Here is a 27,554-nt window from a genome sequence, read left to right as displayed (position 1 = left end):
AAGTATGAATGATCTTGTTTTATGTAATTTTGCAATCTTTTATAAACTAACTAGCTGATCCCGTACGAACTTCGTTTCGCTTTAAATCATTGGTACGTCAAAATGAGTTTAGAAAATGAATTAGAAGCATTCTTTCAACAATTTTGGGGAAAAAAATCAACAGTGTTTAAAGTCGCTATTATTACTATTACTTGAAATTCAAATTAAACGGTTGATTGGATTTTTATTAAAATTTATGTGAGAGTGTTTTCTTCTTGATCGGTTGCGACATCTAGACATTATGGCAGAAACATGTCCTATTTGTTTATGTGCACGACTCTTTTGCTTGACCTTCACACTTAAATTGGTATCAATTAACTGCCTCCAACAAAATTATTGCACAAAACACTAAACTTTCAATGAAACCCTCTTTTTCTGTCCCGTGGTCCGAAATTCGCTAATTAAAACCAATTTTACGTTCCTCACAACTCCCTTGTGCCGTTTTTTTTTTCAAATTATATGTAAAATAACGTCAGGAACTTGAAAACAGTGAACAGTGAATATAGACGCCCCTTTCGCCGACCCTTGACACGGAACATGCTACCTGGAGTCAATTGCTCATAGTTTATAACCCTCATCTGAACATTTTCATCTCAATACGATGCATGATTACGACAATATCGCGAAAACAGTGAGCAACTAACATGGACGGCCTTTTTTTACCACGATTCAAAACTTGGCTCCTGAAATCAGTTATCTTTTCTGTTAAACTCCCATGTGTCAATTTTCATTACAATTCTATGCTCAATCAAGAGAATATCGTAAAAACAGTGAACAGATAATAATCCCTTTTGCTGACCCCTGAGTCAAGATTTGAAACCTGAAAGCAAAAGAGCGTCCCTCAAAACTCCTATGCGGAAATTTTCATCTCAATCCAATGTAGAATAACGTCAAAATCGCAAAAACATTAAAGTTGGGTATGGACGACTCCTTCAGCCGACTTCTGATCCGCAATTCGAAACTTGAAATCGATTGCTCGTCCCTCAAAACACTCATGTGCTAATTTTCATCACAATACAATCTATAAAAACGCCAATATCGCAAAAACATTAATCAGTGGATATGGACGACCCTTGTTGCCGACCCCTAACCCTAAATTTGATAACTGTAATCGATTGCTCGTCTCTCAAAACACTCATGTGCAAATTTTCATCACAATCCGATGTATAATAACGTCAATATCGCAAAAACATTAATCAGTGAATATGGACGACCCCTTTGGCCAACCCCTGACCCTAGATTTGATAACTGTAATCGATTGCTCGTCTCTCAAAACACTCATGTGCAAATTTTCATCACAATCCGATGTATAATAACGTCAATATCGCAAAAACATTAATCAGTGAATATGGACGAACCCTTTGGCCGACCTCTGACCCTAAATTTGATAACTGTAATCAGTTGCTCGTCTCTCAAAACACTCATGTGCAAATTTTCATCACAATCCGATGTATAATAACGTCAATATCGCAAAAACATTAATCAGTGAATATGGACGACCCCTTTGGCCAACCCCTGACCCTAGATTTGATAACTGTAATCGATTGCTCGTCTCTCAAAACACTCATGTGCAAATTTTCATCACAATCCGACGGAAAATAACGTCAATAACGTGAAAACAATATTTGTCTTGTATGGACGACCCCCTTCAGAAGGGGTCGTCCAAAAATCTAAAATCATTTTTCATCATTCCTGGTCCTAATGAGCATCCATGCCAAATTTCAGATCTCTAGCTCTTAAGGCGGCTGAGTCTATAGAGGACAAACAAACAAACAAACAAACAAACAAACATACAGATAATTGCTTTTTATATATATAGATTTAAATGTGAACTGTAGAATTTTCAAAAAACAATTTTGGTCCTTCGAGCCGGATCCAATTCAATACAAATGTGGTTTGTGCCGAAGCAAATTCAAATTTTGCTTGTATTCCACACTGTCTGCCTACTAACTAGGTCCGATCACAAGCGTTCAATATTGTTTTGTAAATTTTTTTCTGGTTTGTTTTCGTTCAAAAAGATTAGAAAAACTTTTGTACCTTACTATTTTTATTATATGAAAAAAATGACATAATCGACCTTATCAAGATAGCATGAAAAAATAATCTGTTCAAAAAGTATGTGCGCTGCATGAGTCGAAATTTCGGCATTCGCTTTGATTTGTATGTCCAGAATGTTTGTACGAAAATTAATTCAGCCTACAAAGAAAAATCCATGTGACATGGTTACTAAGAGTTTCTAAACCTTCTGTTGAGAATCTCTCGACAGCTTGTAACACGATTTTCTCAAAATATCCTAAGAGGACTCATTTGGAAGTTTCTGAGACTTCAAGAAATGATATCATGAATTTCTGAGGAAGGTTTTAAGAGCTTCGGCGAAGACTCTCTAGAGAATTTATCAGAGGATTCTTTATGATCCTGAGAAGTTTCTCTACATAGTGCATAGTACTTCAAAATTTTAAACGGTGTTTTCTAGTGTTTCTGAGAGTTGATGACAGGACTCTCTGACGTTTTTGAACGGGGTTAAGAAATTCCTAGGATTCCTGAGAGGACTCTTTCGATTTCCTGAGAGGGCTTTAGAAAGGTCTCAACGAGACTCTCTTGAGTTCTTGAGAGAGAGAGTTCTTGAGAGGTATTCCTGTGGAATTCTCTAGTGTTTCTGAGAGGACTACTCAGTGTTACACCAAAGATTCTCCAGAGCTTCTGATGGTACTTCCTTTTTCCTAAGAGGACTCTCTAGAGTTCATGAGAGGAACTCTAATGAAGTTACTAAGGTTTTTAATTTCCTGAGGGATTACTTGGAGCTCTCATGAGAACTCTTTTGTATCTGATAAGACTTCCAAGATTTCTTGAAGGAATTCTCTAGAGATTGTTTATGTGAGGAATTTCAGAGGGCTGAGAACTTTCTAGGGTTTCCTGAGAGGACTTTTGTGTTCTTGAATTCCTGAAAAATCTGTAGAGTTCTTTAGGGATCTTTCAAGAGTTCCTTAGGGAATTTATTATATTTCCATAGAGTCCCGTAAAAGATTTTCTTGAGTTCCTGAAAGGTCTCTTAAGAGTTCCTTGAGGCACTCTCTAGAAATCCTGATGGGAAGCTGTTTAGTTCCTGATGAGACGCTCTTGAGTTCTAGACAGAAGGGATTAATACTAAGGGGTAATATTTAAAAAAAAAAGGCGCTATAGTTCCTGAAGATACCCTCCTGGGTGTTTGGGTTGAATGGAATTTTCGAGAATACTGTTTAGAGTTTTTGAAGATAATTTAGAGTCTTGGAAAAATCACACAGGAATGTGGTGTACCAAAACTATCTTGAGTTTTTGAAAGGGCTGAAAAATCCATAGGGCTCCTAAGGGGACTCTTTCAAATACCTGAGAGGTTTTTATAAAGGTCCCGAGGGGACTCTTTTGATTACTTGAGAGTTCTTTATGAAATTCCTGTGACATTCTTTAGACAGCCTAACAGAATTTTCTGGAATTCCATAAGGGATTCTCTAGAATTTCTGAGAGGACTCCTCAGTGTTCCAGACAAGAATTCCTAGAGCTCCTGATGGCACTTTCTTGTTCCCAAGAGCACTCTCTAGAGCACCTGAGAGGAAAGAGAAATTAAGTTCATGAGGTTTCTTAGTTCCTGAGGAAATACTTGGAGTTCTCCTGAAAACTCTATTGTACCTGATGAGACTTCGAAGAGTTATTTAAGGTACTCTCTAGAAATTGTTTATGAGAGGTATTTCAGAGGGCTGAGAACTTTCTATGGTTCCTGAGAGGATTTTTTCCTCTTGAACTCCTGAGAGAACTTTTGAGCTTTAGAGTTCTTAAAGTCTTTTGAGTTCTTCAGGGATCTTTCAAGAGTTCCTGAGGAAAATCACTAAGTCTACTTAGAGTTCCTGAAAAGACTGTCTAGAGTTCCTAAAAGGTCTCTCAAGGGTTCCATGAGGAATCCTCTAGAAATCCTGATGAGACGCTGTTTAATTCCTGATGAGACGCTCTTGAGTTCTAGACATAATCCGAACTCCTGATGGTACTTTCTTGTTCCTAAGAGGACCCTCTAGAGTTCCTGAGAGGAACGAGGAATACAGTTCCTGAGGCTACTTAGTTTCTGAGGGGATTACTTGGAGTCCTCCTGAGATCTCAATTGTACCTCATGAGACTTCCAAGAGTTCTTCAAGGTACTCTCAAGAGATTGTTTATGAGAAGAATCTCAGAGGGATGAGATCTTCCTAGGGTTCTTGAGAGGAATTTTTCCTTATGAACTACTGAGAGGACTTTTGAGTTCCTGAATGCCTGAAAAAATCTGTAGAGTTCTTTGGGAATCTTTCAAGAGTTCCTGAGGGCATTCACTTTATTTACTTAGAGTTCCTGAAAAGACTTTCTAGAGTTCCTGAAAGGTCTCTCAAGAGTTCCTTGAGGAACTCTCTAGAAATCCTGATAAAACGCTGTTTAGTTCCTGATGAGATGCTCTTGAGTTCTAGACAGAATCCGTTTTTGGCCTAGGTATTCTCTGTAATATTTGATAATAAAAAAAAGACTCTAGAGTTCCTGAAGGGACCCTCATGAGTGTTTAAGAGGACTGTAATTTCTGAGAATACCGTCTAGAGTTTTTGAAGATTATTTAGAGTCTCGGGAAAATCATCCTGAGGTTTCTACAGTTTCTGAGGGGAGTAGTTGGAGTTCTCATGAGAACTCTATTGTACCTGATGAGACTTTCTTTCTTTAAGGTACTCTCTAGAGATTGTTTATCAGAGGAATCTCAGAGTGCTCATAACTTTCTAAGGTTCCTGAGAGGACTTTTTTTCTTCTTTTGAACAACTGAGAGGACTTTTGAGTGCTTGAATTCCTGAAAAATTTGTAGATTCGTTCCCGTGAGGAACAAGTCGATGAAATGTGATGAAAAGTTTTCAAATTAAAAATTACCATTTCGCTCAATTTCAACATCTTTCATCTTATTCTAATCTTCTATCCGTGTATAATCTTTCAATTCTTAAATATTCTTTCTCAAAGAATATAAATTTCACCGATATAGCCGATAAAATAATTCCACAAAATAAAATTTACGGTGGTTAACTCTTCATTTATTTGTAGATTTCTTTAGGATCTTTCAAGAGTTCCTTAGGGAACTCACTATATTTACTTAGAATTCCTAAACTTTGTAGAGTTCCTGAAAGGTCACTCAAGAGTTCCTTGGGGAATTCTCTAGAAATTCTGATGGGACGCTGTTGAGTTCCTTATGAGACGCTCTTGAGTTCAAGACAGAATCCACTTCTGGCTAAGGAACTCTCTGTAATACCTAAAAAAAAGTCTCTAGAGTACCTGAAGGGACCCTGCTGTGTGTTTGGAAAGACTGAAAGTTCTGAGAATACTGTCTAGAGTTTGTGGAAAAAATTTAGAGTCTTGAAAAAAAAATCACCCAGGAGAGTGGTGTACCATTGCTTAAGTCATCCAAAAATGCACTCTGATTCTATCCAATAAATCAAACTGGACTCAAAAGTTACATCTTTAGTTGGGGATTTTCAAATGCAACACCATTTTTAGTAGGACTACAACAAATGTTTCAATAACTGAATTTCATATTAAATGGTCAAATTACTCACATCGGTTTTCTCTTTCTTTCGTTACAGGTAACCGTCATAAACAGTCTTGAGCTTGTTCACGAGAATTGTAAGTCATTTAAAAACTTCTATTAGACATCTTAAAGCACTTTAAGCGACAAATGTAGTTTGTTTGAAACTCATTTGACTGATTTTTTTTTCTCATTTAAAACCATCAGCATTCCTCAAATAGCTCACTAGTAACAACATTCATTCCACGTCGAGGAACTTCCAAGTGCTGAAGTCGCGGGCCTGTCCTGAGCTGGCACCGAAAGTGTGAAAAACAACATTTTTATTTTCTTGCCAACTGGTAACTGGGCTGCCTCACACGCCAAAATGCCATTATCTCTCGGATGTGAAACGATTCGAGAACATACTACACTAGACGTGCAACGTTCGGGAAATATCTACCGTGGGCCTACACAGGTCTTGTTTTGGGTCTGAAGGAAAAAAATAGTTCAAGAAATGCGAAATTAGTCGCACGTCGAGTCTGTTTGAACGTCTGTAGGTATCAGTCCCGCGTTTCCAGATAAGAATTGGTATGAGATAGAGTGAGGACCTAGAAAATTTTAAACGAAAAAAATAAAAAACGGAACAAAGTACGAGCCAGGTGTGCGTGTCCATCTTGAGTTTCCAGATTCTTGCTTATCTACTGAGAACTCCATGTTCTGGAGCAATTTGTTGGGCGTGAAACCCGTAAAAACTCTTGGAAGATTGGAATGTCGTTCTGTTGAGAGTTTCTTCTGAAGGCATGCTGATAAGTTAGCGTCGAAAAATTCCGAGGATGCTGGAAACTGTTTCGTTGATCTATTGCTGTCGATCTCGTCGAGATGTTTGAGTTTACTGGGATTTGTTCGTTGAATTTTAAAAATCATGAAAAAATTTAAAATCCATCAAGGGTGGTTTTTATAAATCAATTTTAATTTTTCGGCGAGTAAGTATGCTGAGAAATATTTGGATAAAAACTGTTTTCTTAAAGTTTTTTTTTCTATCATCAAACTTTTTTTTCAAATAAAATTTCGTGTTTTAGGTTTTTATTTGAGCAAATTTTGTGTTCACCAAGAGCTTTGATTTTTTTTTGGTTTTTTAACGTTTTTGCCATAATTTCTTCAGTATTGCAGGGTCAAATTTGAATAGGAAAATGTGGATTATTAGATTTTTTTCTGTAAAAACTGCCTTCATCAGTTGGGATAGTGTTCTAAGAAAAAGTGGCGCTACAAAAATGATCTTAAGTTTATTTTTAGATGTTACAACTTTCAAAACGAGACTTCAAAGGGTTCATTCTCAAACTAATTGAAACTGATTTGCGTCTGTCTTCAATGTAATTCTCTAATTTATTGCTCTTTCAGGGCACAGAAGTACACAACTTCAGCAACACCTGCCTGCCTGCCAAGATAACGTGGGGATGCTTTCTCGAATGTTTCCTGCTAAGATAACCGATAAAAAGCGCAGCTAGCTAGCCCCCTCATGTGTAGTCGAAGCAGTTCCAGCTCGATATTTGTTTTATGGTTGAGAGCGAGGTTGACTTTCAGCTTCAATTGCACCTTTTATTCCTACCACTTTGTGAAACTTAGAGTACCTTCTTACAACGATCGCGAATTCAATGCTGACGTCAACTCGTTGATTTTGATTCAATCTTTTCTTTCTTTCAGAAAATATGTTTGTAAATGTTTATCTACAAAGGTAAATCACTAATTGAATTTGGTGATAAGAAAAATTGTTTGAAGTTATTAACAGAATTATGCAATTTTTAACTATTTTTCAGTTACTTTAAAAACACAATAATGTATTGGTTTTTTTTTAGCCAAAAACAGAGTAAAAAAGAGAATACAAAGAGAAGAAAAAACTAAACAGAAAAAAGTAAAAGATTGAAAACAATAGAATAGATGGATAAGAGTAAAAGAAAAAAAACGACGCATGATAAAAATACAAGGAGATAGAAACATAAATAATGAAAAAGAGCGATTGTCGACGTGATGAAAAAAGTCAGAGTTAGCAAAAAAAAAAAAGATAATAAGAAAGCGAAACGAGATGAAAAGTTTTGCAAGTAAAAAGACAAAAATTACCTAAATCACAAAAATGACAAAAATTACAAAAATTACGTAGAGACAAAAATGACAAAAGATTTAAATGACCAAAACGACAAAAATTATAAAAATACGACCTGAAATGAAAAATTATAAAAATGACCAAAATTTTCAAAAATTACAAAATAACAAAAATACAATATTGACAAAAGTGATAAAAAAGACAAAGATTTAATAAAATTACAAAAATAACAAAAATGACAAAAGAAACAAAAATTATTAAAATAAGACATTCCAGTCTTGTCAATGACAAATATGTCAGAAATGACAAAAATATTAAAAAGACGACAAAAATGGAAAAAAATATGCCAAAAATGATAAAAATGACAAACTTGACAAAATTTATACAAAACGACTGAAAAAATGACAAAAATGACAAAAGTAACAAAACTGATAAAAATGACAAAAATGCAGAAAAATAGATAGAAAAATGATAAAAATAACAAAAAAAATTGATAAAAATGACAAAAAAAAAGAAATGACAAAAAAAAATCTGGAAAAATGACATCAATGATAAACATGAAAAAAAAATCACAAAAATGACAAGAAAAAACTGGAAAAATAACAAAAATGACAAAAATGATAAAAATGATGAAAATAACGAAAAAAAAGCTACAAAAATCATAAAAATGACAAAAAGCTGAAATAATGATAAAAATTACAAAAATGACAAATATGCCAAAAATGACAAAAAATTTCAAAAACTACAAAAATGCTGAAAATAACAGACAAAAAACTGAAAAAATGACAAAAATGATAAATTTGACAAAAATTACCAAAATGACAAAAAGTACTTAAACGACAAAATGAAAAAAGACGAAAATGACAAAAATATCAGAAATAGTAAAAATGATTAATATGATAAAAATAAGAAAAATGACAAAACTGATACAAATGACATAAAACTGAAAAAAAAATGATAATTAAGACAAAAAAATAGAAAAATAACAAAAATGATAAAAATTACAATAAAATTTAAAAAAATTACAAAATGACAAAAAAAATGCAAAAATTTCAAAAAATTACAAAAATGATGGAAATGGAAAAAAAAATTAAAAAATTATAAAAATTATCAAAAACAGAAAATTGACAAAAAAAATATATAAATGGCAAAAAACTGAAAAAAAATTACAAAACTGATGAAAAATGACAGAAAATCTGAAAAATGCCAAAAATTACAAAATGAAAAAAGGACGAAAATGACAAAAAATACAAATAAAGGAAAATGTCAAAAATGACAAAATAAAATGGATGGTAAAAATGACAAAAGAGACAAAAATTACAAAAATGTCGGAAAACCGAAAAATATGACAAAAATGAGAAAAATATAAAATTAACTTGAAAAAATTGAAAATTGACAAAAATAATAAAAATGACAAAATAGCAAAAAAATGATGAAAATGACAAAAAACTAAAATAAACTGACAATAATAACAAAAATAATAAAAATGACAAAAATTATTAAAATGACAGAAAAGACAAAATTGACAAAACACTGAATAAAATGACAAAATCAATAAAAATGATAAAAATGTCAATAATAACAAAAATGACAGAACGACAAAAATAAAAAAAAGGGAAAAAAACTAAAAATATGATAAAAATGATAAAAATAACAAAATAAAGAAAAAGAATTACAAAAATAACCAGAATAAAAATGACAAAAAATGATGAAAATGACAAAAAAAAAAAAAAAAAAATTAGACCAAAATTATTAATCGACAAAAAATTTCAAATATAACAAAAACTGAAAAAATAACAAAAATGATAAAAAATTTAAAAAAAATTGAAAAAATTACAAAATTGAAAAATATTTGAAAACTGATAAAAATGACAAAAATTACAATAATGACAAAAAGACTTAAATAATTGAAATGGCAAACATTACAAAAATGATAAAAAAACGACAAAAATATAATTAATGACAAAAATTAGAAAAATGTCAAAAAACGGAAAAAATTATAAAAATGGAAAAATTGAGAAAAAATCACAAAAATGAACAAAATTACAAAAATGACCAAAAATGAGAAAAACCAAACGACAGAATGGACAAAAATGACATGAATGACAAAAATGTCAAACAATGCGGAAAATTATAAAAATGAGAAAATGAATAAACAAAATTAAAAAAAAATGGCAAAATTGACAAAAATATATTATATAACAAAAATGTCGTGAAAGAAAAATAAAAGATTAAAATGACAAAAATTATAAAAATGAGAAAAACAACCAAAATTGATAAAAATGACCAAAAATGATGAAATTGATAAAAGGCGGTACAAATGACAAAAATTATCAAAAAACGAACGGCAAATATTAAAAAACTAGCTGATTTTACCCGGCCTTGCTCAGGTTCACAAAAGATATTAATCAAAATGAGTCGTTTGATTTTACGAAATATTGGAAGCTTTATATTCATCGTTTTAAGAAATTGGGCCCATGTTTGGCCACGTTAGTTTTGTAAGTCTTTTAAAAGTTTTTATTGAGATTGTTCACTGTGTTTATCGATTTCATTTTTTTAGAAGAAGCTTATAGTTTTAAGGATAATTAATTGAATTTCAAAATAATTTCCTTCTTCTCTATCACAAAAAACTTAAATCTCTTTTGGAGACTATCCCACTTTTCAAGATGGATGATCTCCCTGTACAATGGTATATTTAAGTTTTATTTAATTAAAAATTTCTAAAAACACTTCCGAACCTTGTTGAACCATGTTTAAGACTCATTTGGCATGTTTTCGATTGTATGTTTGCTTTTTTCGCTTTTTTAATTTAACACTGTTTTTCTTAAATGTTAAAAGTTGCACTAAAAGTTTCTTGGAGTTATCGAAAAGAAATCATCTCTGAACCGAAATAACCATTAAAATGTTATGGAAATGGTCTTATTTGAGTTGCATTAATTATTTTGAAGAGTGATCAATGTTAAAATTCTTTGAAATCATTTGTTTGAACTCGCAGTACCAAACGGTTTTTTTCAAAATTGAATGATAGAATTGAACACATTGATGACCAAAAATAAATAAAAAAGTATAAATAAATTGGCCAATGCAATAGGATTGTATAAAACTAAAAACCTCAGATTGTATTGTCTAATCAATTTTCTAATCCCCCATTTAGATTCCCCGGCGGCTTTCAAAGCGTTGAAATTGCAGCCTTCAACATAATCTAATTTTTTTCTTTCTCTATAAGGAATCCTAAAAATTTGATAATGGTTGGTTAAAAGCTGGAGTTTATAAAAATCGGTTCATTAGTTTTTCAGAATTCAGTCCAAATAGCTATTCAGCTGAAGAAGCCAATTCACTGTTGACTGTTCAGTTCACTGTATATCCTTACAAACTCTGAAAGCCCCCCAGCGGGGCGGTAGGCAGCACATTGAAAATCACTGCAATTTTAATCAATATATTCTTTACAGGATAGTTTTATTTTTCAATACAATATGTAGGCTCATTATTGCATCCAAATATCACGTACCGGTACCACGTGTTTTGAACAGTAGAAGGAAAAAACACCCGCCAAAATTTTACCTTTCAAATCTTTGATGCTCAGCAAGCTTTGATTTGCTTTCCAGTCCACGTGAACTCTTGATGGTCGTTTCTAATGCCCGGCCCATGCACTATGGGGTTTGAGGCGGCAAAAAGTCAAAAACTGAACTTTATCGGATCGCTTTTTTATTTTTACTAGTTAATAACTTTATATTTAACTAAGATATTCCCAGTTTTTCAACTCATTATCTTGAAAACTGAACGCACCATAGACATCAGACTTTGAAAAATTGAAAAATTTATATGATGAAGAAAAATTTTTAAATCACATATATATCTATGGAAAACATTTTTTTCTTAAATTCAAAGTACACCATATGAAAGCTTATATTAAAAGCTATCATTTGAACCATTCAAAATTTTTACACACTAAATTGATCTATGATAAAAATGAGTTAATAATGATTTTTTTCAAAAATCAAAAAATTTAAAGCCTTGCCAAAAAAAATCCCCGCATTTCCCCATACTCTTTTTACAATCAAGATCTAGTTTAAAGTCCTAAAAATACAATGAAAGAGATTCCAGGCACCTTAAATCACCGTTTTTTGAGTTATAGTCAAATAAAGCTGAAAATATCATGCAAATGGGTAATTTTTACCCATTAATGAGTATAAATTCAACAAAGTTGATGTTGGTTTATAAAACAAAATGTTTCTTATGTTTGAACAATCATTTCACACATTTTTCTTTTGAGTTTCATGAACTGTCTTGATGTTATTTATCATTTAATGATCAATTAGTCCAAAACCCGGTTTTCAAAAGAAATAAAAAGTTGGATCAAAAATAACACCAAGCATCGTACTTTAAAAGTTATTTATACAACATTTTTGTTAGAGTTTATTTTAAGTTAGTTAAAATAGTAATTTTCAAACAAAATTTTCAAAAATAACAAAATAGCCTAAATCACCTAATCGTACTTTTTGCCGCCTCATTGTATGGAACTGCCCCATGCCCCATAGTGCCATGGTGATGGTGAAAACAACCCCGCCAAAGGGGAAAAAATGGTTCTGAAAAATGGGTGCCATGACTTTTGGTTTGTGGGAAAAAAAGGAAAGTTCTATGGGAGGGTTCCTTTTCTCAGGTGGGAGGGGCTCGAAACTATTACTAAAACCTTCCCATGGTCCAAAAACATAACTGTACCAAATTTCAGGCTGATCGGTTAAGCGGTGTGGATTTGTATAAGGTACATACAAACATATATAGTCCAACTCATCTTTATATATTAGATTGACAAAAATTTAAAAATTTGAAATGTGAAATAAACCCAAAAATCACAAAAAAAATAAAGCTTTGAAAATGACGAAAGTTTTTTTTTTCGAAAACGGCATTATTTTTGTCGATGTTGCCATTTTTGTTAATTATTGTAAATTTTCATTCATTTTTTGATCCTCAAAGTTCGATTGCCAAAAATACAGAAAATTTTACAATTAAACAGATTTTTTTTCCAAATTTATTAACAACAATCTGTATCACAGAACACAGAGTTTTTTAAATGTTCACTGATTTAACAGATTTTTTAAATTATAAATCCATGATTAAAACTTTTTATGTCAACATAAATTTTAACATTTAACATAAGATTGTATATATCAACTGATTTTTCTTATGTAAATTGTTAGAATAACCCAATTTTGCAGGACCTAAAAGGTATTTAAAAATTGGGTTATTTTAATTAATGACATTTTTGTTACAGAAACCCATGTTGGAATTTCTAGGGAAAACAATAAAAGCTCAGATTTTTTTCGCAAAAATTCAGATTTTTTTTGACAGCCTTGCCCGAAGTTTTCTTCCATAATTATAATGTCTCTTCTAGTTTCTTTCTTGATCATTTTTTGAATGATTTTTTTCTAAGAATATCGTGGTTAGTTATAAATATTTTATTGTTGTTTTTTCTTCATTCAATTGGATTCAAATATATCGTAATTTTTTCCAATTTATGGGAATTTGTGCTGTTTTTCTGGTAAAAAACACTTTTTTTTTAAATTTTTACCCCTACTAAATTTTAACAAATGTAATTTTTTCCATTTTTCTTTTTTGATTTACTCTTGATGAAGCGGGATTTTGAGTATTAATTAAGAGGCTGCCAGCACGTATTCGGGCCGGACAAAACTGGGTTATTTTATCTAAAAACCTGACAAAATTCTGGCATTTGATGAACTCTAAAAAAGTTTCATGATTATTCTTATAAAACTTGCTCTAAATTTTTTTTGGACGCAAAAAAAAATTATAACACAATTTGTTTTTTTTTCGTTCGAATTGATACAAAATATGAGTAAATCTGGCAAGCTTACTTTAAAACGAATAAATAACAGAAACAATCCAATCCATCTATTTTTATAGGTTAACACATAGGTTACGGAAGAATGACTGCATTGTAAGTTTATCATGAAACAATCTCTCAAGTTCGTTTCCACCTCTAATTCATATAACTCCTACACGATTTTTTTTTTCAAATACACTGCTATTTTACAGTTCGATTTAAGGAACACTGTTCTTGGCAGTATTTTATCCAAGATTATACCTAAACTTTTCTTTATTCCATGAACTTGAATTGAGTTTTTTTTTTAAATTTTCGATTCCATGTTGTGTGGAGGTTTTTTTTTTGATTGCATAAATTTAAAATTTTTGATATGTGAGAAACTTACTCTAAAATTTTCCACCGAAAACAGTTTTTTAGAAGGCATATTCATCAAAATAAAGGAAAATTGTTGGAATGCATTATACTGATCCTGAGAGATCAACAGCTGCCGATGAAAGTTCAGCACCCTTACAAGTCACGAAGATCCTTGACTTGTTATTTTGAACTACAGGATGCTACGAAGGTCTTTCACTACCGGCAACTATGAATAATGGAAAGGGGAAAAACACATTTTTCTCCTCTCATCATCGATCGTTCGTTCGTCCGTTTCGATTGATCGCCACTTAGTACAAATATAGTTGGTCCAAACAAAAGCTTCTGAATTATCATCTGATTTACAAGTTTTATTGTTGTCTCCCTGGCACCTGGAGAACACGAAATCAGGAAATGTCAGCTCCGGCGCTAGTTGTTTATTTATTTACGGCCAAACTTCGTCGTTGCATGCAAAACTTTGAAACGACTAGAGAGAATTAGCGTTCTTAGCCACACAAAGTACGAATCGAACGTTGACGGCAAATCGTGTGTGAGAGAGAGGAAAATCAAATAAATTACCGTTGCGTGACTTGGCAACCTCACCAAGTCGGGGGAACATTACGTTCGGGTCAAGCACTCTCATTCTTCTTGAACCGGATCATCTCCTGTCACCGTTAATAAGTCGGATATGTCCACGAGAGGTTGTTGATTGATGATTAATTCTACGCGATTTTATTTGAACTTTTTGGCGTCGAAGTCAAATTTTTTTCATTAAATTTTCATTTAAATTTTTCATGAAATTTTCTCAAAAAAGCTTTTAATGTTGTGTCATTTCTGGAAAAAAAAATTCCGTTTGGAAGGTTTCAAATGAAAAAATAAACATCCAAACTTAAACTAACATTGAAAAGAAAAAAATTAAAAAAAGGGTTGAAATTTAAGACACAATCTTGGCGCAAACACTAGGGCATATCGTCGAAGTGACTGGTCCTCGACAGTTTTTTTTTTGGAGAAACTAAATTTCCATTCAAAACCATTCAAAAAAATGAACTACCTTTTTTGAAGCTTACGCAAAAAGTGGATGAAAGTGTTTTGGTTTACAGCACAGAAGAAAAAGATTAGGAAGCAAATTTGAAGTAGCAACATAGGCATATAGTTTAAGTCACTGATCCGAACTATCAAGCAGCATTTTTAAATAGAAAATTTTAAAAAAATAAGTGCACTGATATCTAATCATTATTTTCATCAATCTAGTGGTGCCCTGTAAAATTCTAATTTTTTCCTTCACGGTATCCTGATTTTTGACAAAACCACCTGGCACCTCTGCTTGACAGTTCAGTTTAAGGACCACTAATTAGGACTATATTCCCATCCCACTTTTTTCCAATTTTTTGTGCGTCAGCTTCTTCCAATGGATTTTTTTTCCTTAAACTGCGTATTTTTTTAAAGAAAATTTTCTTAAAAAATACGAACATGTCTTTAGTCGACAGCCAATCATTATTTCAGTCAATTTAGTGGTTTTCTTAAAGAATCCCAATTTTTTCCATCTTGGTATCCTGATTTTTGATAAAACCACCTGGCATCTCTGCTTGAAAGTTCAGTTTAAGGACTAGTAATTAGGACTATATGCCCTCTTTCTTTTTTGTTAACAATTTTTTTTAGTGCGTTAGCTTCTTCCAATGGAGTTTTTTTTTACTTAAATTGCGTATTTTTTAAAAGAAATTTTTCTAAAAAATACGAACATGCCTTAAGTTGATAGCCAATCATTATTACAATCAATCTAGTGGTGTCCTGAAAAATCCCGGTTTTTCCATTGTAGTATCCTGATTTTTGACAAAACAACTTGGCATTTCTGCTTGACAGTGCAGTTTAAGGACCAGTAACAAGGACTATATGTCCATCCCTCTTTTTTCAATTCTTCGTACGTCAGCTTCTTCCAATGGAGTTTTTTTCTCCTTAAATTGTAGTTCTTAAAAGAAAATTTTCTAATACTATACGAACATGCTTTAAGTCGATAGCCAATCATTATTTCAATCAATTTTGTGGTGCCGGAAAAATCCTGATTTTTTTCATCGCGATTTTTGACAAAACCACCTGGCACCTCCACTTGTCATTTTAGATTAAGGACCAGTAACTAGGACTATATGCCCTTCTTCCTTTTTTTTTACTATTTTTTGAGTGCGTTAGCTCATTTCAATGGAGTTTTTTCTCCTTAAATTGCGTATTTCTTAAAAGAAAACTTTCTAAAACTATACGAACATGCCTTAAGTCGATAGTCAATCATTATTTCAATCAATTTAGTGGTGTCCTGAAAAATCCCGATTTGATCCATCGTGGTATCCTGATTTTTGACAAAACCACCTGGCATCTCTGCTTGATAGTTCAGTTTAAGGACCGTTAACTAGGACTATATGCCCTTCATTTTTTCGATTTTTTTTTGTGCGTCAGCTTCTTCTAATGGAGTTTTTTCCTTAAATTTCTTATCTTTTCGAAGAAAATTTTCTTAAAATATATGAACATGTCTTAAGCCGATAGGCAATCATTATTTCAATCAATTTAGTGGTGTCCGCGGAAAAATCCTGATTTATTCATCGCGGTGTCCTGATTTTTGACAAAACCACCTGGCACCTCTGATTGACAGTTCAGATTAAGGACCAGTAACTAGGACTATATGCCCTTCTTTCTTTTTTTTAAATTTTTTTCTGGGTTCATTAACTTTTTCCAATATAGTTTTTTTTTCTAAAATTGTATATCTTTAAAAGAAAATTTCTTTAAAAAAGAATACGAGTCGAAAACTTTTCCTACACTTTTACTGATAACAAAAAAAAAGTCGACCACACCACTCGATTTCGTTTGATTTTCTCGGTAAACAGCGACAAGTAGGGAGATAATTTTGCATTGTACCGGCAACCACTAGTAGGTTGACACAATTTGCTTTTCTCCACGTACAAACATTTTTATCATCTGAACTACTCTCACTCGAGTGTGTGCATTGTCGATTTAAGCAAATTGAATGATTGCAGTAGAGTGGTTTTTTTGTGTGTCACCGCTACACTAGTTCTGTCCATCAATGAATGAATTGTGGTTGGAGCGAAATCAAACAACAATGGACAATTCGCGCGATTCAACCATTATTGATTGATTGCGTGAAAATATTTGGAACTGAACCTTATTTTGTCCCTTGAATCAGTCGATGCGATTCGAACTGGAATCGACGGTGAAAAATTTCACTTCGAATCGAATTTCTCGGAACAATAAGCAATTTGCGAGAACGTGTCTTTTGAATTCAGTTTCAAATATTGACAAACGGAAACAGAAGGTATCCGATATTAAACAAACAATTCAAACAAATTTTTTTAACATCAGTGAATGTACGAAACAACATGTTGACATCATTTCTGACTGGGAGAGCACGCCAATTCCCACGTAAATATTCAACGGGGAACATCCCAAAAATTAAGCTGCTTGTTAGCCGGACCAGAATCGAGAGATGATGTTTCAACAAGAAACCCAAATTGGCAAAGTCGGTCACCACCGGAAAAGTGTTCGGAACAAGGTTGCGTAGGATGGGTGTTGGCTACCGTTGAGAGATGTTCTTCTGAAATGTTGGCTTCTGTTTTGTTATCGGATGAAATCTTTCAAGGAGAACAATCCCACCTCGAATCCTTCGGAATGGATGGAAAGTCAACTTGAAAAACATTCATCAAGTTCTTTTTTCCCCCAATTTTCGTTTGTGATCGTGAGAAAAATTTAATTTATCCGGAGTTGCTACCGTCAAACGTTCAAGGTTACTTATTTACCAAACTAAAGACGGAATCGCTCAGTTTCATCCTACCGAATCAGGCTTAAACATCTTCACCAATGATGAGACTATACAGCTTATCGTATTGGAAGATAACCAACACAAAAAAAAAAACAAATGAAGAGAAGAAGTCCAAAGATGGGCATGTTTTGATTAATTGCAAGCTTTTGGGAAGATCTGTGTTGGGAAGAGATAAAAAAACTCCGGACCCAAAAGTTCGTCGATGCAAGACCGGTACTACTAAGTTATCTTTAACATGACAATCGCTGATCAAAATAAATACGATGGGAAGATACGAAACTCACAAAACTTGATCAGAGTTAATTGAAGTCTTATCAAGGCCGGATTAAGGGGGGGGGGCAAAGGGGGCAATTGCCCCGGGCCCCCCGGCTCAGGGGGGCCCCCCGAGGGAAAAAAAGTTTTAACATTACTTTTATCATTATCATTATCATTATCATTATCATTATCATTATCATTATCATTATCATTATCATCATCAATTTCTACAAATCTATGAAAAGAAATCAAAACTAGAAAATCGAAATGAAAACTTGAAACATAACAACTAAAAGGACTCTCGATTTATATCTAGAATCATTTTTCTTTTACATAAGTTAAGGGGGCCCCCTAGTGTAAGCTGTGACGGAGTTTTTCCGCATTTTGTGGGCTGAGAATATCAAAATCTTTGTATTGAATTTCAAAGTTTTCAACCCAAAATTTGGACAAAAATAATGTAAGTTGAATTCGAAAATTATTTTTGACTTAAATTACAAAGAACATGATGCGAAACATCTCAAATTTTCATTTATTTTTTCATCGAAACTTGTCGGTCAGGATATTCTGTACAGAACAGGTAAAATAAAGAAAAACATCTCCACATTTTCATAACATGTAAACGTCTAGCACAATAATAACTTCAACTTTCCAAGTAATGGTTACTGCACTAAAATAGCAACTAATTCTGCCAAAGCCAGTGCTAAGAGAGTACTGAGAAGCTTGATAAAAATTTTAGAATTTTACCCTGGCAGTATCCGGGTTAAAATCCTTTTCTCTACCTATTTTTGAAAATAAATTCTTTAAAACAAACTTTAGTTGCTTAAATTGGACGAATCGACAGTACAGAGTTTCTTTATTGAATTTCCATCCCAATTTCAGTCTAAGACTTAAATTCGTATTGACACATTTTCAACTGATTTAACAAAAGGAAATATCCTGAATTAACAATATCAATTTCAAATGATCATTCTCAAGTTATAATATAAACTATCTCATAGTTGAGTTGCTAAAATCATTGAGTGATGCTCTTACCATGAATATTACTATGTTATAAATATTTTCTTTTTCAGAAACAATTCATTGAGATTTTCAAGTCTTATGTTGATTCTTCAGTTACTGAAGTTTATTTACATGGTTTTTCTGAATTTTGAGAACTCGGGATCTTCGTTTAAGGTGCCTAACTCATTCTCGCTTCAATACATATTTTTTTAAATCGACCATTTTTGCTTTTATACCCTTTTGGCTTTGAGGGCATCGAATGAAACTTCCGTCACATTTAGAAAGACAATTTTATAACAATTGTTTTTATCTGATGAGAATCATATTTTTAAATATCTCATCAAAATTCATATTCATATTTGGTGTAATTACTTATTTGGCTTCTTCAAAGTTACAGAATCTCTTTTTTCTTTTTAATATAATTCATATTTAGTTTCTCAAAACTTGATTTCAAATTAGGATTTAGATTTGAGACACTGAACTGTGGCTCTAAATATAACCTGATTTTCAGTTTTGAATTATTCAACTCTTTCATCTGTATCTCTATGAAATCTTAATTTTATTATTTAGTTTATTTTATATTCTATGTTTCCAACCTTTATGATACTTCCCAATTGTCATCTGGTAAATATTTCCTGATGAAGCACAAACCAGGCGACTAATGATGAAATGAAAATCACTTAATATATCTATGTAGCTGGTTATTTTTCGAAGAATTCTAGTTGGTGATAAGGGTATTAAAAAAATATCAATTGAATTTTGCATTTTGCAGCTCGAATCAAAGCTTTCATTTTCGGAAAATTTTTAAGGTCCACTGCAACGTTTGCAAGTGGTTAATTTACAATTTTAATTTGCCAGACAATAATGCCAGAAACTATCTTCTACGCAGACAACTTGGCTATTTGAAGACAGTATACTAAACTCATCTACAGTTCTTCAACACGTTTAAAATGTTTTGTATTCTCAAGGATAGCATTTGAAAAAAAAATCGAATCATAGGGGCCCCCCGAAAAAAATTGCCCCGGGCCCCCCGATGGCTTAATCCGGCCCTGAGTCTTATTGAATATTTATGTTGATAAACCCAAAAATTAAGACGGTTTCCAACGATTTTATAGACTTACCTCATCAACTTAAGGAGTTTATTCGAAAAAAAATGCAACACTTTCTTTTATGAAAAACTTTTGAACGCATGGATGGAAATTGATGGAATTTTCAGCAAAATTTTTGACATGTACGAATTTTTGTCACGTTCTGTAAAGCGATTTCCGAAATAGCGTCCAATGAAGAAGTTTTTTGACTTTTATTTTAAAGCACCACAAGCGCCATCTATAATGTATACTATGAACCACCTTTTTTTCCAAATCTAGGCGAATTCTGATAAAGTTTTCTGTTTCCTGAAGCTTGATACTCAAAATTATTGAAAAATTTGAATTTTGATATAAATTATCACAAATTTAGCCGTTTGTCCTATTTCGGCGCAATAAGAACATATTTGACTTTTTATCACTCCCCCACAGATTTTGCGTTATGTCAATGTCAATTGTTATGAAGCATTGACTGATTTGCAGCTTCAACAGATCATTAGCCTCATCAAATACAAGACATAAAAATTTTCCCTTTTTTATTTTAGTAACATCCAGGCGCGTCTAGTCAACAAAAAGTTTATGGCTGAAAACCTGCCCGAAAAAGGTTTGCTTTTGCTGTCCATCACGAAATTTTTCAAAATTTCTCCCCGCTAGTGGTCCAAATATTTTGCGCACGATTTGACCACCGTTTTTTGTTTATCTTACCGGTTGGCAGCTTTTTTACCTTATAGAGGTTGAGTAGGGCCTTTTTATTAGTCAGCTAGATGAACCAGCCAGAAAACCCCTAACATTTTCGAATTGCGTTCGATAAAACCTCTCACATTCCTTAACTTCATGAAATAAATTGTCTTCACTTTTTTTTCTTCAAATTTTAGCTCACTGTTTAGGACTCCCGATTTACCATATGAACTTTGATCGAACAGTTAATATCCGTCTGTTTTTTGGGTATTACACTAGGATTTTCTTGGTTTTTTCTCGATCCTGTCCAAAAAATTTTGCCAATGAGCTGATTTTCGGGCGCTTAAAAAAACCACTTGACAGATTGTCTCAAAATTAAGGTAACTTCTTTGAAAATTTCATTTCCATCCATGCATCATTCAAAAGGTATTTACAAAACAAAGTGTTGCATTTTGAATACAGTCCTTACTATGCAATTTTGTGTTTACGTTGGTGATCATGGATTTCAAATTCATTTTTCATATTTAGTACTACTATTCCATTGTTTTCCTTTTAAAAATCATACACCGGATTGGGTTTTTTTTTATTGATCAATGAGCACTGAGTTATACAGGATACAAAACCTCCTCGATATGAATTTTATATTGAAACAACAACAAGTTTTTAAGGAAAATGTTATTCGACTTTATTAATGCGGTTTTTTTTTCAGATATAAAATTTCGCTGCACCCTAGACATTTTTTAATTATTTACAAGGCGACCGTTAGAAATCTCCAATTTTTCTGTAAAAAAAAATTACATTTAAAAGTCTTTAAAAATTTTACTACAGTGATTTTATTTATTGTCACGAAAAAACTTCCCCTAAGATTGCAATAAATCCGTGATTTGTGAATCACATGGCGTGACTCGCGAGATTTCACCTCTTCGTCCTGATTGCAGGAAACGGTTCAGGAAGGAAATATAGGATCAGTTGAGCTCCGAAGACCGATCGCAGGTTATCCGAGCTCAATTTTGTAGTCACGCCTCCTGTTTTGCAGAATAAGCCTCACAGAGATTATGTTTGCAGCTAGAACTTCGTTTCGAGGCAACACTATATGATGCAAATTTTAAAACATGGTAAAATTTTTAAGATCGGGATCGGCAAAGAATTTGGATCTAAATCAGGATCAAAATGAAGATCAGGACTAGAATGAGGATCACAGTCAGAGCTGGGGTCATAATCAGGGTGGACCAAGACCAAGACTGGGAATAGGACAAAGACCAGAATAAGGATTAGGATCACAATCTAAATAAGTACCTATATAGGTACTTAGTCATGATCAGAAATTCGCCAGGGGTGGGGGTTCTAAATTCAAATTTAGTAAGAAATAATAACAATATCAAAAATACACAATAATAAAAAAATTGATTTCTAAAACTATTTTCCAACTAAAAACCATCCCATAAACTCGAAAAAATACAAAATTGTAGGTACTTAATTTATCGGCCTTATCGGTGAAAAGTGATGTCCTTTTTAGTAAGAACATCTTAAGGTTGTGAAATTTTATAGACGGATAGAAAGAAATAAAAGATGGTGAGCATGAGTGGGAAGAAATTTTTTAGAGCATTATCAGCACATACTAAATTTTTGTTCGGCACGGGCCAACCACTATGAAGTGTTAGATACAGGTAGAGTTGCATCTACTAAAAAGGACATCATTTTTCACAGATAAGGCCGGTAAATTAAGTAGAAAACATAAATTACGGTGATTATTCTCTTCATTGAGATTTGTAGTACAAAAACATACTTATTCGAAATAAAATGCCAAAATCCAAATATTAGGACCATATCATTTGGTGAATTTATTAAAAACATTAATATCAAATATGGAGCTGGAAAATTTTACTTTTTTAAATATGTGAGGATAAAAAATTTCAAAATAGTTATTAAAACTTATTATAAAATTTAATCGTTAACTCTAGAGAACAACATTTTGATGCGTTTTTTTAATGACTGATTTTGATGAATTTTGAGTTCTGAACTCGATTTTTTGTCGGATTTTGTTTATCACTTCTAGTTTTGTTGATTTAGCGTTTATAATTTGAAAAATGAATCAGATTTGGGTGAAATCAATCATTGATAACTGATGAAACCAAAACTTAAATGAAAATCAAAACTGATTCTGCATTTGTTAAAAATCGTTTTAATCGAAGAATAATGTTTATTTTAGATATTCTAATATCAGAACTACAGTGATCTAAACAAATTGAATTCTAAATATTATCTTTACAAGTTTTTCTGACCTTACACAAGGAAGTTGTTGAAGACGGCAAAACGATTTTACTATAAAAAAAAACATCTAAAATTCAATTTGCTTGAATATTTTTTTTTTAAATTTTTCCTAAATTCGTATTTTTCAAATTCGGGATAAGAAAACAAGAAGAAAACTTCTACTTGTTACTTTCTTTGCAGAAGTCTGAAGTCTACCGGAAATAAGATCATTAATTTAAAACTTTTTTTTTTAATTTCGGTAATTTCTTACAGTATTGTCAAGGCAGTTCTGAAATTTCTAAGTTATGTTTACCTATTTTTAAAGATAATTTAAAAAACAAACCTGATAGAAAAAAAAACACTAATTGAATATTTTGATTCAGGGCATCCAAATTAATCTAACTAAGCTCATATTTTTTTTCGCATCTTGGAAAAATCTGAATTTCGTTGCCTTGAATAATTTATCAAATCCATTTTGAATGTGCAGTTGAGCATTTAGAAGAACAAAAATTACAAAATACAATTAGGGCCAAAAGAGGGTTTTTGAAAAAAATTCAATTCAGCATAAAATTAGTGAAGACATAAACCATTTTTGATAATCAATGTGATAAGCAATAAAGTAATGGATATTACGTTTTAGATTTTTTTCACATTCTGTTGAGAAGTAAACGCCTGTCACATGGCGCCCAGCTTGTTGATTTGTTTAATTAGTTTTTTGATGAATGACTTTTGAAGTTAAAATGGTTGGTTTTGAATTCTGAACTTATATAAATACACTACTTAAAGAAAACCCTCTCTGAAGAAGATGTAGGATTTTTGAGTGTCAAAATTTAAGTTTCAAAACAACAGTTGGTTAAATTGCATTTCAAAATTTACAACTCATAGATTCAATATAGTGTCTTAAAATTAAATGTCTTAGGCTTAAAGAGATTTAGGACAAAATCCCGCCGGAGGCGAGCTAATTTTGTAACATTTGATAACAAAAAAAAGGTGTTTTGAAAATGGTGTGAAGGGTTTGGATGGTTGAAAAATAAGTGTTCGGGTTGGCAAGAAGAACGCTGACGAGGGAGCGTGTGGTGCCAGTGCGGGAGACAAAACTATGACAAAATTACGACAAAATATGACAAAAAATTCTCAATAAAATGCCAAAACATGACAAAATTACGAGACATGACAATGTGATAAGAATATGGCAAAAACATTACGAAAAACTGGAAAATATGAAAAAAAAATTACGATAAAATGAATAAAAATCAACACAACTAGGTCGAAAATATGATAAAAATATGACAAAAATTTTAAAAATATTGCAAATCTGAAAAAGTTATAATAAAAAATATAACAAATGTGGTAGCATAATATTGACAAAAGTATGACAAATAAAACAAAAATATCACATTATTATGATAAAACATTGGCAATAAAATGACAAAAATATGACAATAAAATGACAAAACATGGCAAAATTACGGCATAAAACTGAGAATAAAATAACAAAACATGACAAAATTACGACAAATTTGGTAAAAGTATGACAAAAAACATAATGAAAAACTGACAAATATGACAAAAATTTACAATAAGCTGTAAAAAGAAATCGTCACAACCATGTCAAAAATATGACAAATATGACAAAAATTTGACAAAATTAAAAAAAAAATTACATAATTATGATAAACTATTGGCAATGAAATGACATAAATATGACAATAAAATGACAAAACATGACAAAGTTATGGCATAAAATTGACAAAGAAAATAACAAAACACGAAAAAAATGACACTTGGAAAAATTAGACAGAATTATGACAAAATTATGATTAAAATATGACAAAAAATTAAAAATAAAATGACAAAAAATCGGCTATGTAGAAAAAAAAAGATAAAAATGTGACCTAAGTGGTATCTGTCAGATTGTTGTCATACTATTACCACATTTGTCATAATTTTATCATGTTTTGTCATTTTATCGTCAATTTTTTGCTATATTTAGTAATATTTGCTAGATTTATGTCATAATTTTGTCGTATATTTATCACATTTGTTATATTTTTCACAAAGATTTATCGGATTTTTGTCATTTGTTTTACAATTTGTCACATTTTTGCGTTAATTATGCCATATATTTTCAGCATATTTGTAAGATTTTTGTCATAATTTTGTTATTTTTTTGTCATTGTATTGTCTATTTTTTGTCATACTTATGTCATAATTTAATCACATTTTTGTGATACTTGTAATATTTTATCTTATTTGTCTGATTTTCGTCTTGTTTTGTCATGTTATACTATTTTTTTGTCATACTTATGTCATAATTTAATCACATTTTTGTGATACTTGTAATATTTTATCTTATTTGTGTGATTTTTGTCTTGTTTTGTCATGTTATACTAATTTGTTTTTCATATTTTTGACATAATTCTGTCGCATGTCAAATGTGTCGGATTGTTATGTTATTGTCCAATTTGTTAGATTTTTGACATAATTTTGTCTTAATTCGTCATGTTTTCACCACATTTATCATATTTTTGTCAATTTTTCATCACTTTTGTCATATTTAAGACATAGTTTTGTAAAATTTTTGTCTATTGTCAAATTTTTGTCATAATTCTGTCATATTTTTAACACATAATTTTGTCTTATTTGTCTGATTGCGGTAGTATTGTCACCCCATTTTTCAAATTTTTGTTACTATCATATGCCATAAAACCAATCCCCAAGACATTTAGTCGTAAAGGCTTAGCGGTTTCAAGTCGGTTATTTTTGGAATGCCAATTTACAAAAATGGCAAAAAATGGCTACTGAAATTATCAACAACTTTCACTGACACTGATAGAAAGCTAAAGCTACATTTAGGGGAGAATGGGGTTACTTGATCCCATTTTCTTGTTTTCATCATATCTTTTAGACAAAATTTAGTAACTCGTTGTCTTTTGCGTTTTATGATAAAGTGTAATTTCAAGTTAATATGGTCCAAAAGTTGGAACGATATGAACTCGTAGATTCTCTAGAAGCATTTTCGTGGGACTAAAAAAATTGTCATATTTTTTAAGTTACAGGAGACTTGATACTCAATTCAGGGTACCCTGACTCTATGTAAAAATCTAGTAAAATCCGAAGATTAAAGGTCAGGTTACTATTTTTTGCCATATTTGTTCTCATTTCACAGTTTGTGAGTGTTAGACGAAAAGAATTATAAAATTTGGTCTACTACCCCAGAGACATTGCATACTTTAAGGCGCCACTTTCTAATTTTTAGATAAATACAGTATTTTGAGTCCTTTTTAACAGATTACTGGATAAAAATTAGTTATTGAACAAATATTAGTAATTTCATGATGACCAATGATCATGATCCATTCAGAAGAAAAATACAAAATACAATACATCGTTTGAAAATATGGCATTATGAAGTTCATATTATACTCTAACGATTGACATATCGGAATAAATATTATTATTAACAATTTTCATGTGAGAAACATTCCAAAGTGAGATCTTCAAATCAAATTTTGGGAATTTTTTCAAACAAAGTTTAATAACTCGAAAAATAAAATTGTTTAAACTTGTTGAGATAACAGCGATGTTTTTTTGTTCTCACATTTTTCTAGAAAATTTTATATTTGAAAGACATTCCTGTTTCGAGATATAGCGAGGGGATCAAGTATCCTCATTCTTTCCTACTGATCGAATACAGTGAGTGACAGAAATGCCTAGGCAAAAGACGCTTTCGTAGCAGCCGAGTGAAACCAATTGTTTGTGGTTTGCGAGTAAGCTTTCTTCTGACTGATAGAATTATTCACAAATCTTTCCGTGAGCACGAGAATGAATGAGCCGATCATATTTGTTGACGTTTCTATTGCTTCATTTCAGTTTGAGCTTTTTACACTGAAAGAAACTCACAGTCAATCTCATTCGTGCTTACAGAAAATTTGCAGCTCTGATTCCCAACATACGGGATTTTTTTTATGAAATTATCTGAAAAATGTGTATTTAAGATAGGATTTTTTTTTGATTATTTAGAAGATTTTCAAAAGTGGAGAATTTATGTTTATCTGATTCATATTTTATATGCAACGTCAAACATTCTGTAGCATTTTTTTATACAGTGAACAACTTAGAAGATGATAATTTTTTTTTACGTTTTAGTGCTGTAGGGCAGCTATGAGTGTTTAAAATATGTTTTTTTTAAATACATTTCTCAAAAAAATTCGGAAAATTTGGTGCAATGATTTAGTGAAATTTTCCAGCTGTAATCTTTTTGAAATGATTATTTTCTCCTTGAAAAAGACACAAAAAAAAGCCGAAACGTCAGGTATTGTTAAAAACAAAGCTTTTAATAAAAAGAAAGATTGAAAAGGGATTTTTTTCACATAAAACCAATTGGTGCAAATTATATTGTGGTAATTTCGCGACCAAAGGTTATTGTGTGTGACTCTACTTCGTTTTCTTTAACAGAAAACGTGTTGAAATTATCAGCTAATAAAACAACTTCGAAAACCGTTCATTTTGAATTGTCATTGTAGTAAAAACAATTGTTCCAACTTGATTCCAACATTGTTTCAAATCAGTTCCAACAATAGATCATCATCATCATCATCGGCACCATT

The 27,554-nt window shown here is 31.7% G+C and overlaps 1 protein-coding gene across 7 annotated transcripts in view; it reads left to right on the top strand.

Annotated features, from left to right (window-relative positions):
- The window catches only part of LOC129741867 (uncharacterized), a 544,810-nt gene that overhangs the window by 350,853 nt on the left and 166,403 nt on the right, over nt 1-27,554 (top strand). The gene's annotated exons all lie outside the window — the stretch shown is intronic.

The sequence above is a fragment of the Uranotaenia lowii genome, chromosome 1 (genome assembly GCF_029784155.1).
Source record: "Uranotaenia lowii strain MFRU-FL chromosome 1, ASM2978415v1, whole genome shotgun sequence".
Taxonomy (NCBI): Eukaryota; Metazoa; Arthropoda; class Insecta; order Diptera; family Culicidae; genus Uranotaenia; species Uranotaenia lowii.
Note: the sequence above shows the minus strand (reverse complement) of the source record. Positions and strands in the feature narration are given on the sequence as shown.